General features: G+C 46.5%; 1 protein-coding gene across 13 annotated transcripts in view; it reads right to left on the minus strand.

The window, feature by feature from the left end:
* LOC129632511 (core histone macro-H2A.1) overlaps window positions 1-15,188 on the minus strand; it is a 94,819-nt gene extending 79,631 nt beyond the window's left edge. For 8 of the 13 annotated variants that reach the window (XM_055554279.1, XM_055554290.1, XM_055554269.1 and 5 more), the window contains exon 1: window positions 6,200-6,355. The gene's annotated coding sequence lies outside the window, so the exon portion shown is untranslated. Of the gene's footprint in view, window positions 1-5,761; window positions 6,091-6,199; window positions 6,356-6,536; window positions 6,677-6,947; window positions 7,083-15,083 lie in introns of those variants that run through there. The other 5 variants (XM_055554298.1, XM_055554228.1, XM_055554221.1 and 2 more) reach the window with 5 other exon arrangements.
* Window positions 15,189-15,762: the final 574 nt, after the last annotated feature.

The raw sequence follows: 15,762 nt of genomic DNA on the forward strand, positions 1-15,762 counted from the left end.
TTTTGACCCACGTCCTGCGTCGAGCCTTTTCTGAGAGGTGGACAGTCCTTTGTCATGCAGAAAGTGGCTTCCCATGCATTCAGCTTCTCATTGGGGCCCTGACCTTGTTCACAGGAGAAACAGCAACAGTACCCTGCCAAACTGACAAAACTGTGTCCTTCCTTCCTGGATTCATCAGCCAGGAGGGCACCCCATTCAGCAAACCAGAAGCCCTCAGCCCTGCAGAGGGTTCCACATGCTTTGAAGACAGTGATAGGTCTTCAGGCAACCCTGGCATCTGTTCATTACTGAACATTAGCTTGACTGTTATCAGATCAGGAAATGAAGATTTTGTGGTTGATCCTGAAGGGATCTCTGTGGTCTTTATCTCTGCAACTCCTCCAGCTATAAATCAATCACAATAGACATGAACCTTGTTTGCAGAAACCCAAAGTTCACACAGACACAGAGGCGGAGGGGGCTCTACAGAGAAGAGCCAGGCTCAGTGAGAAGCAGGTCTTTGACAACAAGCCCCCCAATGATCAAGATGTGACTGCGACATCGTGATCTGTCCTCAAAGCACAGGACAAATGAGATGCCTGGCTGTGAGGATCCCGTGAATCAGACAGACAAGAAAACAAAGGGAAGGGGAACAGAGGCAAGGAGGGCAAAGGGTCACCCTACTACACTGTTGTTCTCGCCAACAGGGCACCACAACTGGCTCCTCCATGTGCTGCAAACCACCTTCATCCCCACTTCCACCCTTTGGGACATGCCGCTCACTCGGTGTGGAACACTCTCTCCTGCCCTCAGGCTGGGGCGATTCTGCCTAGTGGATCCAACATTTCTCTGATGATGGAGATTTATCAAGGAGCTCCCTCCTCTGCCTCTCTGCAGTGGCTGAGCCATGTGGCCCCCAGTTCTAGTCTAGTGTGCAGCAGCCCCATGCCCAGACTCTGGCTTTGTACAAGACCCAACCAACTCTGGCCTATCTTTCCTATTACCAGCACATGAGGGCTCCACCAGGCTGAATCACTCTATTTACTCAGTAGACATTCCTGCAGCGGCCCCTGAGTCCGGTGAGAAATCCCTTTTAATGAACCTCAGCCACCATTGAAATACGTAAAATTGTTTTTCTCAGTCTTATATAAAAGGCTCTCTACAAGCAGTTTCCAGCCCTTCCCTGACTGTCATGCTGGATCCAACTTATACAAATATTCTAAAGCCACCTACCCCACTCCTAGCACTTGTTACACTGTATCACCACTGTCTCTGTTCTTGCCTGTCTTGATGGGATGGACCAGGCCACTCTGCTCACCGACTGTATCTCTTAGAATCTACCACCCTGTCTGGTTCCTGCTGCTGCTGCTGCTGCTAAGTCTCCTCAGTCGTGTCCGACTCTGTGCGACCCCATAGACAGCAGCCCACCAGGTTCCCCCATCCCTGGGATTCTCCAGGCAAGAACACTGGAGTGGGTTGCCATTTCCTTCTCCAATGCATGAAAAGTGAAAGTGAAGTTGCTCAGTCGAGTCTGACTCCTAGCGACCCCATGGACTGCAGCCTACCAGGCTCCTCCACCCATGGGATTTGCCAGGCAAGAGTACTGGAGTGGGGTGCCATTGCCTTCTCCGGTCTGGTTCCTGAGAGGCCCTCAAGTGCTAGCTGGGTGGTAAATGATAAGTTACAGTGGCTGGGGGCTCTCTTGACAAAAATGAGGGCTGCATTTGCCAGGACCACAGGACTCAAATGTGACAAGTGAGACACCAATCCGGGAGCTTCTCTGGGACCATTCATGTGGGAGCCCAGACCCACAAAATTCAGGAAGCTTGTGGGGCTACCTTGGGGATTCCCAAGAAGGGACCACCACCATTTCCCTGATGGCTGAGGTATGAGCATGCAGAGGCCTTCGGTGACCATCCTATGACTCCAGCAATCTCCCTTTTTGCTGTTAAGACAGGCACAGTAACACAGACCAGCAGAAAAGACTTACCTTCCTCATATCTGTAAGATGCTGACCTCTGTTAAAGCTGCCGCCTAGAAAACTCTCAAAAAATCAGGGCACTCACGAAACCATTGGAATGGTCAATGGTAAAGTCTTTTATATCTAAGCAATGAATGTGTGCATATTGATCTTGAGCAAAATATTGATTAGAACTGCTGGGGGGCTGCTGGTCAGACAGCCCTATCTCTGGCCCCCAAGGATGAAAGAATCTGAGCTATCCGTGCTCAGGTCACTGTTACAGAGTGAGGACTGACCCATCCATTCCCTGCCAGTGGATAAGTGCCTGCATGTCCACATGCATCTGTCTCCTTCCCATCAACTCGAATTATGAAGGCAAACCTGAGACACTCAATTCTCAAGTGCAGGACACTAATCCTGTTTGCAGCATTCTCCTCCATCTACTCCCATCATACCAAACGATCAGCGGTGACACTGCTGCCGTGTCCCCAGAGGCATGCGGATCTACTGCACAACTATCACTCCCAGAGCTGGGGTTCACAAGATGCGCTCTGATTGGCTCAGAACAGAGACTTGTTCTGGTACTTTGGCCAATCACGAAAAACATCTCTCTCCATTCATAAAACACTATACCACAAAATGAAAGGGATTACTAAAGAACTTACGGTCCATCCTCAGTGAACCAAGGGACTGCAAACAAGAAGAAAAGGACAAATTGAGATAATAAATAAACCTTAAACCGAACACTTTGTTCCAGCAGATTTTACTCTTCTCATGTGTCAGGATTTTAGTGGTGGGAAAAAACAAAAGCCAAAATGAAGAGTGTTATTTACTATAAGCAGGAACAGTTAGCAGAAAGGCAGTCTGGGATTAAAATGTTCACCTCTGCAAATCCACTCTGTGGTATGCATCCTGAGTGACACTAAAGGAAGCAGCACTACATTTTAATAGTTGGTATGGCACTGCCTGCCTCCTTCGCAAGGAGATTTTCCTTCAAACCTCCTCTCCCTGTTAAAGGACGTGCCAACTAGGAGACAGTCACCCCAGTGGAAGGCCATCAGAGGAACATGTGAGCTTCAGTAGGGCAAGACCCTCGTCAGGCTTAGCATCTAGAAGCTATTCAGTGTTTGCTGAACAGATGAAGCATCCCCAAGAAAAGACATTTTCCTCCTATCCAGAGCCTTCGCAGCCTTATTATTGCTCTTAGGAAGAAGTTTAAATCCCTCAGTGTGTTTCTGATCAGGATTCCCCTCTGTGATTTGGTCTGTTTTGCCCTCTGGCTTCACTAGTTTCCCTCTAGAACCACAACTTCCTGAGCCTCTGGCAGTTCCCCCATGTGACCTCTATTCTCATTGTTCTCAGACTTCGCACAAGTGGGCCATGTCTCAAACACTTGTCCCTACCTGCCCTCTTTTGCCCAGTCAACTCTTACTTGATCTTTCCGTGCCGAGTAAGGGCTTGCTCCTGGCTAGGTTACTGTCCTGGGAGCTGCTATGAGAGCTACTGTGGCTTCCTGCACTGACCTTGCAATGCACACTTGCCTGCCTTCTGCTCCTCATGTCAGCTTCCCAAGGGTAAGAACTCGACATTTCTTTTTTTCTTTTCAACTACATACCAGTTTATTAACAAAAGGATATAACTTGGGAATAGTCAGATGGAAGAGATACATACATAGGGTGGTCCAGGGAAGGGCATGCATGGAGCTTCCACGCCCTCTCCAAGTGTGCCACTCTCTAAATCTCCACTTGTCCATCAACCTGGATGCTCTCTGAACTTTGTCCTTTGGGGGTTTTACAGAGATTCCATTACATAGAAGACATGACTGACCAAATTACTGGCCACTGGTGATTGATTCAAGCTCCAGCCCCCTCCCCTCTTAGGAGGTAGGGGGACATGGCAAAACTGGACATTTTCTTGATCCAGTTCTGTCCCTAGTGCTTGACCCCCAAGAGACTTGATTCCCAAGAAATATTCCCTGAAGACTGCAAGACACTGATCTAGAAGGCTTGATCCCAGCTAACAAGCTATGCAATTCTCTGGAATGAAGAATTAACCACTTGGGCTCACTCATAAGAGCTGAGGTAGGGCCCAACGTATTTCTAAACCTACAGAACTCGGGAAGGACCTATAAGACAGACGTGGGCCCCACTGACCTCTGCCCTTTCCCAGCCCATGTGCCAAGAACAGGGCTCTGAAAAAGCTGACACAAATCCAAGGCCACAATCCAAAGAGAACTAGAAGCTGCTGACATTCTGATGAATACCACATATAGATTCTTGTTGGGTTTTGTCAAGTTGGGCTTTTGTGAGTTTGGGCTTTTATTTAAGTAAACCTCCTTTAAATGGCTTGGGGTAGCATTAACTTTGAAGATATTAGAGGTAGGTCCCAAAATTCATGTATGCAGTCCAAGCCTCTCTTGGAAATAAGAGATGAAAGGGTCTTCCAGAGATCTGCTATCTGGAGGACCAGAAAAAATGGCAGCCTGAGATGTACCATTCTCTGACCCTGGCCCACTGGGTATAGACCAAGCCAGTGACTTATAGTTGTATGAAGTATAGAATGTAGTGTGTGATGGTCTAGACAACTCAAAGTTTAATAAAACATAAGCCACCCCATCCTCATTCTAAAGGCCCTGCCTCAAACAATTTTCACTTATTTAACCCCCTCCCTCCTTCTAAATACCTTTATCGAAGGATCAGTATTAACAATGGTAAGAGATCAAAAGAGTAACAAAGTGGAGAGATTTCCTACTCTCCTCCTAAAAATAGAGTAAATAAGATTTTCAAGTCTTGAGGATTTAGGAAGAGGAAGAAAGAAAAATAGGTTGAAAAATACATCTCTCCTCACTGGGGAGCCTGTTGTGCAAGACTGAGATGCCGCTGCCCAGCTTTGGTTAGTAGTGTACATGGGTATTAATTCCAGGTGCAGCAAAGAAGTGTCCATTTCATAGCTAATAACGCCTCTGAAAGCAGACCAGTAATCTAAAGGTGGCCTGGAGTAGGTGGATTCCCTCTAATTCACAAATAGAGTCTCCCACTCATTGAAATTTAAAACTTCAAAATTTCCTGAGTCCTTGGAGCAGGAAATCTTGGAACAAAGCACTTACCCCTTTTTAATGATGAAACCTCAAACCACATAGGTAGAAGAGAGAGAGAAGCTAGCAGGAGCGCCCCTCTAATTGTCTATTCTTATACGCTGTTTATTGGATTATTAAAGTCTTACAAGGACTTCGTGGTAACTGTAATTGTTGAATTTAAGGCTTGTCTCAGCTGTGTGTCTCTTATTTCCGCACTCGGGAAAGTATCTTTCCCTAACATCTTGTCTAAAACAACGTTTCAAGCAATCTACTGACAAGATCCTTCGTGAGTGATCTGTGGTCCCTGCAGTAGTGCAGGTGGGACGCGCCATCCCGCACACCTGTTGTCAGGTGACATGACCAGCAGCATCCTGCGCACTCACCTCCTCTCTCCACCCCACCCCCCAGCGAGAGACTTCCCTCCTGGCCTTCTCCACTCGAGGAGCCTACAGCCTTCTGGAGTTACCTTGGGAAAAAAAAAACCAAACAACACCTCCCAACCACAAAGCAAACAAAAGGCTGATCATAAAACGAGAGGGCAGCGGGGGTTCCTGTGGCCCCTCTCCAGCCAGTCCCTGGACAAATCCCTCCCCGCCCCGCCTTGGTTCCACTCTTGCAACTATCCCCCAAACCCCCATCCCACTCTCCCAGCACACCACCCAGACGCCTACACCACCTCCACCTGGGGCTCGAGCCCGACTTATTGTGCCCCGGGCAGGCAACTCACGAGCGGGCGGGCGCCTCACCAAGTACAACTCCGCGCACAACAGCTCCCGGGCGCCCAGGCCCAGGCCGACCGGCTCCCGCCGCGACGCCTCCCCCGGCCTCGGGTCCAGCCAGCCCGTTACAGGAAGGGTCGCCGGGGCACGAGCCGGGGCTGTCTCCTGGCCACAAAAGCGCTCAGGCGCGGGCAGGAGGACCCGGTTCTAAGACAAGTTGGCTTCCGGGTTTGCTTTTTGAACAAAACCAGAGGATCCCGCGCGGCCCGGGCAGGGCCTGGGAGGGCCCCGTGCGCGCGCGAGGCCCCGGCGTGGGCCGTGTTGAACCCAGCAGCCCAAGTCGGCAGTGCGCCGCCAGGTGCCCGCCAGGCCCGGCCGCTCCCATGCACCCTCGGCAGTAAGAGCGGGGCAGCCGGACCCGGGCTGCGGGGACGCGGCGCGGCGAGGGGGCCGGGGGGCACTTACGGGGCGGCTCGGCGGCGGCGGCGGCAGCTGCAGCAAGGTGTCCGGCCTGTGCCCTCTCGGCCGCTCGCGCCTTTTCTCTCCGCGCTCCTCGCTGGCCCGCCCGCCCACCTCCTCGCTTCCCGCCCGCGCGCCCCGCGATCGCCCCCTCCGCCCGGCTCCGCTGCCGAGTGAACTGGAACCAGTCGCCGCGGCCCCGGGATTCCCACAATGCACAGCGCGCCGCTCGTCACATCCCATCCCGTCCCCATGCGTCCGGCCACCCCTCCCGCGCCACCTGGGCGCCCCAGCCTTGACCCCAAGCCCGCAGCCGCGCGCGCGGGGGCCCTCCGTGCTGTACCTCCTGGACGTCGGTGGGTTAGTTCCCCGGCCGCATGGCGGCCCCAGCTCTGGTCCTCTGTCACCTGGCCTGGACGCCGCACGCAGGGTCCCGCCCGAGCCGGGGACTCGCCCTGAGCTAAGTCCTGGGAAAAGGTCGGGACCCCGGGCAGAGGCACTTCTCCAGCGTGCGTCCCAGCCTGTGCGTCTAGAGGAACGCTTATTGAGGGCCTACTGGGAGTGGGTGGGGTGTGGTGGGGAGGGCGGTGGGGGAGGGCGGCTTTCCCTGCCGATCTCTAGAAGCCTTCTCATTGACGCAGGGCGGGAGGCAAAACTGCTGTTATCAGCAAGCATTTTCCCCTCCCCAACCAATGCAAACCTCCCTCGCACCTCAGAACCTCCCGCTGTCTTTGGACCCAAGCCCTTATCAAACCTGGTCTTCCCCTCGACCAACTGTTGTGCATCTGGCTCCCCTGGAGTTCTTCGCAGTGACCCCTAGAAGTCTGGATTTGCTTTGTTGCATGGAAGTCTTTTACTTAGATTCAGCAAATGTTCGCTCTTGGACCCAAGTTGAAATTCACTAAACAGTGATTCTCTATCATCACACACATTTTTGTTTGTTTGCTTTTTAATTATTTTCCCTTTCCCTTTATTTTTTAAAATTAATTTAGGTTTGATTGAGACAAGCAACAAGAGGGGCCCGCTGCAAAACCCAACTTGTATTTCTAAATTGGTTTTTGGCCTTAAGACCTTAGTGACCCATCCCAAGAGCCCTCCGGCTCCTCCTCCTCTCCCCTCCATCCACCAAAGGCGGAGGGGGAGGGGGGAGGCATTAGCACCCAGCTGAACCAAATTTAGATAATAATACAGACCCTGCAGAGTTGTTCTGAGGCTGCTGAGTTGGTGGTGGAAGATTATGAGTCATTAATGACCACTCCCTTCCCTCAGGCTGCCCCTGTAGCAACGGTGGTAACCTACCTTCACCACGATGCTCTACACTGTACTGCAAAAGTCTGCAAAGCAGTGTCCAATACATGCCACTCATACATTCATTAATTCATTTAACTACTGTGGTCATACTTCGTGCCATGCATCAATTTGGGTGATGAAGATGAAGCAGTGAATAGACCAGGCAAAAATCCCTGAACTCCAGAAGTTTGCAGTCTAGCTGGGAAAGAAAGATTACAGGCAAAAGAGATGATGTATCAGATGGTGTAAATGCAATACAGAAAAATAAAGCTGTAACTGGGAAGAAACTTTTGTATTCTATTACAAGTTAATCACTAAAGGAGTGTTGCCTATAAGCTTAAATTATACAAAATGGCCCATTTCTGGTAACTCTGTCTTAAGATTTAACTCAAGGGAAATATCCTGACCAGGCCCATCTGTGAATGGCTTCTTGGAAGAAGAAATTAACACATCCCCTTTCCAGGCTGACCAGAACCAGGAAATGTTTGACTTTACTCCCTCCCCTTTTAGTATAAAAGAAGCCTGAATTCTAACTCAGGCAAGATGGTTCTTTGGAGGCAAGAGTCCCCCATCTTCTTGGTTTTCTGGCTTTCCAAATAAGTCACCATTCCTTCTCCCAACATCTCATCTCTCGATTTACTGGCCTGTCATGTAGCAAGCAATATGAGCTTGGGCTCGATGACAAAGCAAGGAAGAGGGATAGGGATATAAGTTGGGATGGAGCTTCAAATTTTAGAAAAGGCCTCATTGAGAAGGAGACATTTAAGGAACGGAGTGAAAGTGAAATTCGCTCAGTCGTGTCTGACTCTTTGCAACCCCATAGACTATACAGTCCATGGAATTCTCCAGGCTGGAATACTGGAGCGGGTAGCCTTTCCCTTCAGAGGATCTTCCCAACCCAGGGATAGAATCCAACTCTCCTGCATTGAAGGCAGATTCTTTTACCAGCTGAGCCACAAGGGAAGCCCGAGAATACTGGAGTGGGTAGCCTATCCCTTCTCCAGGGGATCTTCCCAACCCAGGAATCAAACTGGGGTCTCCTGCATTGCAAGTGGATTCTTTATCAACTGAGCTATGAGGGAAGCCCAAGGAATTGAGGGAGCAAGCCAAGTAGATATCTGGGGGATTGGGTGGGGGAGGTATTCTAAGCACAGGAACAGCAAATGAGGCAGACAGAAGCATCTCTGAAATCAAAGTACAGTGAGTGTGTTCACAAGAAAAGATAATGTGTAACATGTTAGAGGTGTTAACTATGTAATCATATGGCAGTATATAAGTATAACAAATCAACAGGTTGTACACCTTAAACTCACACAATGTTATAATGTCAATAATATCTCAACTTTTAAAGTGTGAGGCTGTTGTAGAATGAGTGAAAGGAGAATTACAGGAGATGAAACTGCAGAAATGATGATTCTTCGGGTCTAAAAACAAAACATTAAGGATGTGTGAGGATTCCCCCACGGAAGCTGCAGAGAGGTCTCAGAAGAGGGACAGAGACCACCACCACCCACCTTTGCTCTGTGCTCCCCTTCTCCTTGGGGAGGTCCCTCAGTTCTGCAGGGGCCAGCTACCAGGTGAGGCTTCTGTAGGCCACAGCGAGTCAGGAGGATGCCAGACTCAGTAAGTCATTCAGCAAACACTTGCTGAATGCCTGCTGTGGACCAGTCTCCTTCCAGGAGAAAAACCCTCTAGGTGCACTCCCACACTGCCTAGGTTCTGGTCTGAAATGTAAGCAGTACAGTACTCCTGGAAACCTTAACCGGAGAGACCAACCGGGCTGGAGGAAAGCCCAGGCGTGTGCGGAGAGGGGGAGACACCTATAGCCTGCTGCTGCCCTAGTGGTTACAGACCTGAGGCTTCCTCCTCCCCAGGTCCGTAAGTGATGCTGAAGGCAAAACACAGGGCAAGATTGTCTTAGAGATCTGCAACCCTAGCGGACCAAGAAGTAATTCGCTTACCTCGACCCTAGCTTTGGTCTCTAAGTTTGTTTCCCTGGTGATGTGGAAGTGGGTCAAGCCTACAAGACTGGTTTTTCTTTCCATCCTATTGCACATTCACCATGTGTCAAATCAGATATATCCCATCATTTCTGTTTCACAACAGCCCCAGCAGGCACACTATTTCGGGGACATTTCTATCCCCATTTTACAAATGAAGGTACTATAGATTTGGAAAGCTAAGAAACATCCTGGGGTTAAGACAGTGGGTAGGCTGGCTGCTGCTGCTGCTGCTAAGTCACTTCAGTCATGTCCGACTCTGTGCGACCCCATAGATGGCAGCCCACTAGGCTCCTCTGTCCCTGGGATTCTCCAGGCAAGAATACTGGAGTGGGTTGCCATTTCCTTCTCCAATGCATGAAAGTGAAAAGTGAAAGTGAAGTCACTCAGTCGTGCCCGACTCTTAGTGACCCCATGGACTGCAGCCTACCAGGCTCCTTCATTCATGGGATTTTCCAGGCAAGAGTACTGGAGTGGGGTCCCATTGCCTTCTCCGGGGTAGGCTGGCACTGGGGTTCAAATCCAGGTTCATCCAGGACCTGAGTTTTCATGACTCAGTCCTGAATAAAGCCCTTCTAGGCGTGCCCTTCCTCCGCACCCAGTATCCATCCTCCCCATGCCGCCACCCCCCAGTTCAGAGTGGGTCTTCTTGTCCCCAAAGTCATGCAGCACTGTCCTTGGGTTAGAGTCCTCACCCCTCCAGAGCTGACCTTGGTGCTGTCCTCGCGCCCCTCATCCCTCCACAGTGTGCCATTCACAGAATCACTGGGAATATTGTCCCTGGGAGAAGTTCAAGATTCCCTCTCTCTTCCTCTTTCCCAAAGGCTCCACACCCCCTTTCTCTTCCCTCTAATTTGTCTATCCTGTTCTTCCATGTTGGGGGCATGCCCTCTCCCCCAGTCAGGCTCAGAGTGTTCCATCAGATTTTTTTCTTTACAATTGCAAAATAAATGCATGCTCAGTATGTAAAACTTGGAAAATAAAAATGCACAAAAGCATAAAAATCACCCTAAGTATACCTAGGAGAAAACCACTGCTTCCTTTTCAGTCTTTGTATCCATATCTACTTAATATTAAATGTATTTGTGTTTCTATTGCATTTAGGACTCGTCACCTGCTTTTTAAACTTAATTGCCCTTTATAAACATTTAACCTGTTGTAGGTATTCTCCAATAGCAGTTCTCAAACTATTTGAATTGAAAACACCTTTACTCTCTTAAATTATTGAGGACTGCAAAGAGCTGTTGTTTTACATGGGTTGTATCTGTCAATATTTGCTCTATTAGAAATTAAAACAAAAATCTTAAATATTAACTTATTCATCTTTAAATGTTAATCTGTAAACAAGTTTCATGCTAAAACAATGTATTTGTATGAAAAATAACTATATTTTCCAAACAACCAAATTTTAGTGAGAAGAGTATTACTGTCTTCCAACTTTGCACATTTCTTTAATGTCTGTTTTAGCAGAAGATAGCTAGATTCTCATGTCTTCTGTATTCAGTCATTGCTATCTATTGTTCTAAGTATACGAAAAAATACAGTCTATATAAAAAAACAGATATGTATTTGGGAAAAATAGAGGATTTTAAAAACCTTTTCAGATAATTTTGGATATTCTTCTTTGATACTACTCCAAAACCCCAAAAGTAGTAGTTTCTTAAAGGTTAATAACAATATAGACTCTGAGACCAACTGATTTGGTAACATCCATTAATCTACATTTTTATTATTTTTAATGGATTTATTAATCTGTCTTAATTTTTATCCATTATTTTGATGGACCATTTAGCAATGCATGATTTGATATAATCACTCATTGGTTGTTTGGAAAATAGTGGTTCACTGAGTTATACAGATCTCCTAATCTTCCAAATGTGAACTCCTTGCATGGTATAATGAGGAAATCACATTTCTGATATCCTTGTTATCAGCAGAGGTTTTTAAGTACTGAGAAGTTTCCAAGCTCATGGTGGCAGATACAAATTTCCCAATACTGTAATTTTTGGTTGAAAGTTCAAATTTATCATTGGCAACATAACATCACAGTTACTTTTCTTGAAGTGACAAGTTCATTTCATTCCTTTTCAAGAAAATGTCCACCATATTCTCAGGGCTGCATTGTGACTTTCCTGGGCCTCAGGCATTCTTACCTTCTTGGGCTCATTTAAAAACAAAAATCCTCCAGCACTGGTGTAAAGACAAGTATATTAGCATGAAATATACAACTATGCCTAGTGGGGATTTCAGCCTGGTACACACCAGAGTCTGAACAGTTCAATCACAGTTCATCTGTCAGGCAGGCTCACCTTCGCCATAAGGAATAGAGCCAAGGCCCGCATGACTTTATGGACCATGAAAGTGTTCCCATTTCTTTAAAATCAGAAGAAGAAAATGAAATTCACTTCTTTTAGATCAAATAAAATATTTTAATATATAACATTCATATATTTGTCCCTATGCCAACACAGTTGTAAAATATAATCTTTATATCTTTTTATAAAGGAAAGGGCCTGCAAAGACAAAAGTGCCTGGAGCCAATGAAAATATTAACATAGCCCTGCTGTCTATTGTCGTTTCAGGTAAAATGGTGTTTTGTGAAAAAACCAGCTAGTTTAGCCCACAATTCAATCACACAAATGCTTTTCCTTAAGGCAACCATCCTAGTGTGTTAAATAGCCGAACATGAAAAGTGAAAGTGGTTCAGTTGTGTCCTACTCTTTGCGACCCCACGGACTATACAGTCCATGGAATTCTCTAGGCCAGAATATTGTAGTGGGTAGCCTTTCCCTTCTCCAGGGGATCTTCCCAACCCAGGGATCGAACCCCAGGTCTCCCGCGTGTGGAGGTGGATTCTTTACCAGCTAAGCCACAAGGGAAGCCCAAGAATACTGGAGTGGGTAGCCTATCCCTTTTCCAGCAGATCTTCCTGACCCAGGAAGTAATTCACATATACTTCTCATGTGGTCACAGAGAACATTTTAAAATGTAAAGTATGTTCTGAAGGGTTGAGATCAATAAAATTAGTAATTTTTACTGCTTTATTGTGGAGAAGGAAACGGCAACCCACTCCAGTATTCTTGCCTGGAGAATCCCCATGGACAGAGGAGTCTGGAGGGCTGCAGTCCATGGGGTCTCAAAGAGTCAGACATGACTGAGTGACTAAACAACAACAATTGCTTTATCAAGGACATTCTTAAATGAACTACTGGGATTTTTTTTTCTGGCAGTGCTTGGCAATAAAGGATAAAATGATTATTAGTACAGTTTGGTGTCATTGCTGATATGTGCTAAGTCATCAGCAGTTTTACCTACAATTGTTTCTGCACCACTGGTGCAAAGATCAAGACAATGAAAAAGCTAAATATTGTCTTAACATTATCACAAAAAGTTTGAATTTTGTGAACCCCTGCAAAGGGTCATGGTGACCTTCGTCGATCAGCAGACCCCATTTTGGGAACCACTATTCCAAACATCCTGGGCTGTACCATCACTTGAAGTGAAGTCACTCAGTCGTGTCCGATTCTTTGCAACCCCATGGATTGTAGCCTAACAGGCTCCTCCATTCATGGGATTTTCCAGGCAAGAATACTGGAGTGGGTTGCCATTTCCTTCTCCAGGAGATCTTCCCAACCTGGGGATTGAACCCAGGTCTCCCTCATTGTAGGCAGCCACTTTACCATCTGAGCCACCAGGGAAGTCCAATCACTTAGTTAACCGATTATTATTGATTATTGCTGTTGTTACTGTTTTTCTTTCAGGCAGTTTTGCATTCTATTAGGAAAACCTGATGCATGTCCTTAGCAATACATCTTAGTGCACATCTGATGGCTGAAGGTTAATTCTTAGAAGTGGAACTGCTGGATCAAAGATCCACAGTTTAAAAGCTTTAACGCAGGTAGCCAAGTGGCCCTCCAGAGATCCTGGGACTGGGCTGGTAATGGGCAGGGCTGAGCATTCCTGCATTTTCCCAGCACCTCTTAGCCCCGCCCTGATTATTCTCCAAGACCTTTGATGATCTGAGAGTCAAATGGTGGGGTGTCACCATTCCCCTGGTTTAGGTTGACCTTATTTGTGACCTTATTTGTGGGCAGGGAGAGATCTCTAGTTAGTTCCCAAGCTTCTGATCAAGCCAAGGGGTGGGTGTGGGTGTGTGGGTGTGGATGTGCACGTACGCGCGTAGGAATCCCAGGAAAGAAAGAAACTGCTCTCCACCACCCTCTGCCTCCACAAGCAAACAGATGCACCCTTTTCCACGGAACAGATGCACCACTGTCTCTTCCATTGGAGCCTTTCTTCCTTACTTGATTACTTCAAAGATAAGTTGTCTCGCTTTGATCTGTAATTAGCGGCAACATCTGACTCTTACCCTGGTTCTCAACAATCCCCACCCCCTCCTGTCTTTGTTAAGCAGTTAATGCCTTTCTCTAAGAGAAGTACAGGTGAATATTTACCCTTGATTGAAAGTAACAAAGGGACCAAGGAAAACCATCCTGTGGTGTAGGAAGGGCTGTATTACCTTTTTCCAGACCTACAGGCATCTCAAGATTTAAATATTTTCCCACCCACCCCCAGGTTAGAGCTGGATTGAAAATATGGTTTGAAAAATTCAGGCTACCAGAAGAGCAGTGGTGCTCAAAGAGACCTTTGGGGGTCCCTGAGACTCTTTAATGGGGTCTGTGTGTCAAGACTACGTTTATAATAATACTAAGGCCTTATTTGCCTTTTTCACTGTGTTTACATTTGCACTGTTAGTACAAAAAGCACTGGTGGATAAGACCACGTCTTAGCATAAATCAAGGCAGTGTCCCAAACTGTTAGCAGTCATAGAATTCTTTAACACACACACAGTTTCACTTAAGAATTAAAAGTGTCTTTAAATGAGCAGATTTAAAAATTTTGAAAGCTTGTGTCTGCTACCATGAGCTTGACAGCTGACAGCTTCCCGAAACTTCAGAACCTTTCTGATAATATTGGTGATGGTATTTTAAGTAAAATCATTTTCTTATATTGTATAATAAAAATCTGTTAACATTGGGAAAAATCTTAAATATCTTAGAGATATATAATATAGTACAACTTAGTGAACTAATATTTTCCAAATGACTAATGTATGATGTTACAACATTATGCATTGGTTAAAAAAAATCCATCCAAAGTGAAAGAAAATACAATGGGTTTAATGGCACAGAGTATGAAAAGTCCAGTGATATGTTTTAATATCACTACCTTTAAGAAACTACCATTTGTTGAGTTTGGATGTAGAATCAGAGAACAATATCCATAATTATCTGAAAAGGTTATTACTGGGTTGGCCAAAGAGGTCTTTCAGTTTTTTCTGTAACATCTGATGGAAAAACCCAAATGAACTTTTTGGCCAACCCAATATAATACTCATCTCTCGACTACATTCAAAACAAAACAAAACTGCATGGGAAAAGAAAACCACCATAATAAAGTCAGAAGACAAATGACAAACTAGAAGAAAATACTGGCAAAATATAACACAGGTAAAAGTTATTATCCTTATCTTAATCTGCTTAGGCTGCCATAGCAAAATACCATAAACTGGGTGACTTAAATAATATAAATTTTCTCACAGTTCTGGAAACTGGGAAGTCCAAGATCAAGGTTTTGGTACAGGTCAGTTTCTGATAAAAGCTCTCTTCCAGGTCACATGGCCACTTGTCTTCACATGAATTTTCCTCTGTGCATGTATACAGGGAGCGAGGGAGAGAGAGAAGAGGTTACTCTGGTGTCTCCTGTTATAAGGACACTAATCCTGTTGGATTAAAGCCCCATCCTTATGATCTCATTTAAACTTAATTACCTCCTAAAGGCCTTACCTCAAAATATAGCCACATGGGGGGTTAGAGCCTCAATATGAATTTGGAGGCGGGGAGACACAATTCAGTCCATAGCAGTCATATAAATGTATCTTCAGAAAACTGGGGGAGGAGATTTAAAATTCTATTGAAAAATGCTCAAATGATACAATCAATTAACAAAAGAAATAAAAATGGTGCTTAGACTTCTCTGGTAGTCCAGTGGTTAAGAATCCACCTGCCAAGGCAGAGGACTTGGGTTCAATCCCTGGTCTGGGGAGATTCACACGCCGTGGGGCAACTAAGCCCATGTGTCGCAACCACTGAAGCCCACGTGCCCTAGAGCGTGTGCTCTGCAAGACGAAGACACTGCAATGAGAAGCTCGTGCACCACTAAGGCAGTCTCTGCTCCCTGCAACTAGAGAAAGCTTGTGCCCAGCAATGAAGATCTAGC

This window comes from Bubalus kerabau, chromosome 1 (assembly GCF_029407905.1).
Source record: "Bubalus kerabau isolate K-KA32 ecotype Philippines breed swamp buffalo chromosome 1, PCC_UOA_SB_1v2, whole genome shotgun sequence".
Lineage (NCBI taxonomy): Eukaryota > Metazoa > Chordata > Mammalia > Artiodactyla > Bovidae > Bubalus > Bubalus kerabau.